Raw genomic sequence first — 5,246 nt, forward strand, 5'->3', positions numbered from 1 at the left:
TTAGTGGATCAAAGGATAAGAAGCCACATTTTGAAATAAAAGAGTGATAATTTTAAGCAGTAAGAGAGAGATTAGAATAGAGAAGTGATAATGCTATGCAGTTTAGATAGATGTTGGAAAACTGAATAGTAAAAGGGGGCAAAAAAAACACACCTCTACACAAACAGCTGCCTAAATCAATCATCCCTTTATTTGTGGATCCTCATTACAGAGATTTTGATTCACTAGTTTATCTTTGTATACTGTTGTTATCATTCGCTTTGTGGCTTTCAATCTTATTCCTCAATTAACTGACTTCTCTCAAATTGCTCTTTCTTCTTTATCATGCATAATAAACAACAATCCTAGTTTTCTTCCTCATCTACTTATTCTATTATTTTCCCCACATAGACTCCAAGTCAAATGTTACTTATAAATAATTTTATCCCCCAATTCCTAGTTGTTCATTAGCACTCAGCCTCTTGTATGCACAGTGTCAGTTCACCGTGCAAAAGATAATAAAACATGTGGAAATTCCTCAAACTATGTAGAGCTACATATTCTTGACCTCTGGAATCTGCAGGTACCATCCAGCATCCAGCAAAACCTCACAGGAATGAGCCCAGGATAAGAAGGGATGCCCTCTGACCACTAGTACCTGAGAGACAAACTGTGGACTGTGGGCAAATCAACATTCTGGACTTCAGGTTCCTCACTTGCAGAATGGGAATAGAATCTAAATAATTCTTTAGAATAAAGAGGTTATGGGCTTCCCTGGTGGTGCACTGGTTGCGAGTCCGCCTGCTGATGCAGGGGACACAGGTTCGTGCCCCAGTCCGGGAGGATCCCACATGCCTCGGAGCGGCTGGGCCCGTGAGCCATGGCCGCTGAGACTGCGCGTCCGGAGCGCAACAGGAGAGGCCACAACAGTGAGAGGCCCGCGTACCGCAAAAAAAAAAAAAAAAAAAAAAAAAAAGAATAAAGAGGTTATAACTTATTACAATGACTACTTGTATGCATTTCATATTTCTTCTATTTGGGCTTCATCAAGCTTCTTAGATCTGTGGGTTTAGTATATTTATAACATTTTTGATGATTATTCCTTCAAATATTTTTGAGCTCTATCATCTATTTTGGAGAGTCCAATTACATGTATATTAGACTACATGGTATCATTGCCCCTTTTGTCATTAATATTCTGCTCTTTTTTTCAGTCTTTTTCCTCTCTGTGTTTCACTTTAGATGGCTTGTATTGCTGTGTTTTCAAGCAATAGATCTTTCTTCTCTAGTGTCTAATCTACTGTTAATTCCTGCCAGAGTGTTTTTCATTTCAGATGTTATATTTTTCATCTAGAAGTTTGGGTCTTTTTTATATCATCCTTTTCTCTACTTGTCATGTTCATGCTTTTCTTTCCCTTTTTCAACATATAGATTTTATTTATAATAACTGTTTTAAAACCCTTGTCTGCTAATTTTACCATCTCTATCATTTCTCAGTCTGTTTCTGTTGGTTAATTTTCTCCCAGTTATAGGTCATCATTACCTGTTTCTTTGCATGCTTGATAATTTTCCACTAGAAGTGAGACATGTTACTTTTTACTTTTCTGGGCTCTCGATTTTACTGTATTCCTTTAAATATAGTTGAGCTTTGTTCTAGGACACAATTAAATTGTTTAGAATCAGTTTGATTCTTTGAGTCTTGCTTTTCAGCTTTGTTTAGTATGGGTTCTGGGAAGCCATTAGTTTAGGGCCAATTTGGATCCACTATTAAGGCAATACCATTGTGAGGACTCTACTCAACGCCTCACATGTTAGGGTTCTTTCCATTCAGGCTGTAAGAGATGCAAAACTGTTCCCAGACTTATGTGAGCTCTCAAGATTGTTCTGCCTGCTCCTTCCTAGTGGTTCCTTCTCTGGTTTCAGGTAGTATTCTTACCTACCTGCATAGATCAGTACCCACCAAAGACTGAGGGGGATCTCTCAGTACATTTCCTCCTCTGTTGTATTTTGCCCAACTACTTCTGGCTGTCTTGGGCTCCCCAACTCTTGCTGAGCTGTCTCCTCAACTCAGCAAGACAAGCAGGTTCTATTTGGATTGACCTTACCTGGTCTGCATCCTGAAAATGGCCTCCAATCAATAAGCTGGGAAAATCACAGGGTTCTCTTCAATGTTTCCCTTCTCTCAAGAATCATTAACCTGGAGCTTCCCTGGTGGCACAGTGGTTAAGAATCCACCTGCCAATGCAGGGGACATGGGTTCGAGCCCTGGTCCGGGAAGATCCCACATGCCATGGAGCAACTAAGTCCGTGAGCCACAACTACTGAGACTCTAGAGCCTGCGAGCCACAACTACTGAAACTGCATGCCACAACTACTGAAGTCTATGTGCCTAGAGCCCATGCTCCGCAACAAGAGAAGCCACCGTAATGAGAAGCCCCTGCACTGCAACGAAGAGTAGCCCCCGCTCTCCACAACTAGAGAAAGCCCAGGCACAGCAATGAAGACCCAATGCAGCCAAAAAAAAAAAAAAAAAAAATCATTATCCTGTGCTGCCTGTTGTCCAAAATTTGAAAACCATTGTTTCATGTATTTTGTCCAATTTTTAGGTTAAGATGAAAGGGTAAACCTATTGCCTGTCACTGTATTTTTGGAAATTGAAATCCTGACTTCTATGCCCAGCATTCCATTTGAATGCTGAATAAAATAGTTATTTCTCTGAATTTCTAACAAAACTAAAACAAAACAACCCAACATATATCCTAAATCCCAATATTTTTTAAAAAAATAAGGTAGTAGCAACAGAAATGCAAAGGAATGAAATACAATGCTGGCATTGGGAGAACAGAAGTTCTACTCCTGGGCTTTAACTAGGATAAGGTATTTGGGGGAAACTAATGTGGTTTAAATCCACATTTGATATATTTTAAAGTGAGATTTCACTGTATGATTAAGCATACCAACTGGAAAGTAACACTTTAAGGTGTTCATTTTTCTTAAAATGATGAGATATTTAGAGACAGCACTGCTAAATATTTTCTTAGTTCTGGGTGTTTATAAGAGTCAATAAAGTTGGCCATTCCCTCTGTATAAGTGTAACAAATATCAGGCAAACACAAACACATGAGTTTGTATATTGGTAAAACTCCGTACAGCAAAATGGAGTTTTGCAAGTAGGCTTTGTACTATAACCTGCTATAGCCACATCACCAAAATTCAGTATAACACAGAGATTACAATTCTGGTGTAGGGCTAATGGTTTTAAAGCCCACTGCTATCTCTTACAACTGTGTAATAATGGGCAAGTTGCTTCTCTGAGCCTGTTTCACTATATACAAAATGGGGACAGTAGCATTATTTGGCGGAGGATTAAATACGATCTTGTATGGAATCTGAACTTTATACAGTATCAGCCATATATTATTGTCAGCTTTCACTCTCTCTCATAAAGTCTCACCAAAGCCATCTTTTTTTTATCTTCTACTCCTGATTTTACAAGATGAGGTCAGAAATTCAAATTATGACAACAGACAACATAAATTTTCTTTCCTTAAGAGGAAATTATATTATTTGTAAAAAATATTGTTTTGAATAGAAAATCAATAGAAAATCAATACTTCATAATGAATCAGCTTCTGCAGTGTTCAGATTATACTTACCTTTTCATATAATATATGTGACAATAACAAAAAGAATTCCCATAAGAATCTTTCTCAATTTCCATAACAGTTACAGAAACACCACTTAATAGGTAAATTTTAGAAAGGAGTAGTATATATTTTCTTTTTTTACAAAAACTATGATTTATTTTACCAAGGAAAATGTCTAGGAGTCACATTGGTGGACCCAGGAGAGGCCCTGGCCTGGAAAGGCCATGCACGGCCGTCCACGGTGGGGAGGGCGGCACCCGGGCCCATGGCCACACTTGGGGAAGAGCCAGAGGAGGCCCAGGCCATGCCTGCAGAGGAGCTGCCCCATGCTGACCCCGAGGAAGGGCCAGGACACAAAGCCCTGCTTGCTGCAAATGGGACACCTTGAGTGCTGGTTCCCTGGGCTGACAGCTGCCCTCTCACATGTACTCCCCACAGTCGGAGATGATGACTTTCTGCTTGGATTTCCCGTCCTTGCTGCCCTGGGCCTCAATCGGCCACAAGACGTCCAGGCCTTCCGTGACCTCCCCAAATACCACGTGCTTGCCGTCCAGCCAATCCATCTTGTCACATGTCAGGAAGAACTGGGAACCGTTGGTGTTTGGGCCTGAGTTGGCCATGGAGAGCAGGCCTGGTCCCGTGTGTTTGAGAATAAAGTTTTCATCGTCAAACTTCCTCCCGTAGGTGGACTTGCCCCAGTGCCCTTGTGGTTGGTGAAATCGCAGCCCTGGCACATGAACTGGGGGATGATATGGTGGAAGCTGCTGCCCTTGAAGCCAAAGCCCTTCTCATGGGTGCACGGGCAGTGGAAATTCTCTGCTGTCATGGGAACGACGCCTAAACCCAGGAGCATCTGGATTCAGCCTGCTGGCTTGTTCTCAGTCTTGATGTCCATGTACACCTGAGGGTTTGACTAGGCTTTTTTTTACAGCGGGCTCTCCATCCTGGGTTTCCACTTTGGGAGACTCTGTCCCTTCTTCTTTATTCTCCTCAAGAGTCTTCCCAGAAAACTTCTTCAACCAGCCATCCTCGGAACAAACTGGTCTGGAAGAGCCTTCCTTAATCCTTATGGGTTTTGCCAAATTGACACGAATTGTCCATATAAACAGCTCAGGTTCATTCATGTTGTCTACAGCTGCTGCAGCATCCTCTGCCAACTCAAATGCAACAAAAGCAAATCCTCGGTGCTTTTCTGTTTCCTAATCCAGGGGAATCTGGATATCTGTGCTGTCTCCAAAAGGGATAAAAGCAGCATGAAGAACTTTGTCATCCACCTCTTCTGCAAGTCCGCAACACTCGCTTGGTAGTGGCCATCTTGCTCTCACCAAGGAGTAATATTTTAAAGGAGGTTTTTGACAGTTTTGTCAATGTATTTATGTCATCTTCTGTCATGATAGTGGGTCTACAAAATTATTTTATAATTATTTTATGGTAAAACAGCATGCTTATAATCTAGTGTATGCCTTCATTATTTGTAAAATCTTCCCATTATATGTAGGTTTAAAAACAAAAAACTTCTTGTCACTTATTTTTAACTAAGAGACACATTAAATACCAGCTTTCTTGAACATAGGAAAAATGTAAAAATATGGCCTGGGAACACTGAAGAGGATGATAAAA

The 5,246-nt window shown here is 40.7% G+C and overlaps 1 pseudogene across 1 annotated transcript; it reads right to left on the minus strand.

Moving 5' to 3' along the window:
* Positions 1 to 4,045: 4,045 nt before the first annotated feature.
* On the minus strand, positions 4,046 to 4,940 carry LOC309971976 (peptidyl-prolyl cis-trans isomerase E-like; annotated as a pseudogene). The gene has a single exon. The product of its transcript is annotated as a peptidyl-prolyl cis-trans isomerase E-like (transcript).
* Between the last annotated feature and the right edge of the window lie 306 nt (positions 4,941 to 5,246).

Source organism: Leucopleurus acutus, assembly GCF_964270905.1.
Source record: "Leucopleurus acutus genome assembly, chromosome: 15".
Taxonomy (NCBI): Eukaryota; Metazoa; Chordata; class Mammalia; order Artiodactyla; family Delphinidae; genus Leucopleurus; species Leucopleurus acutus.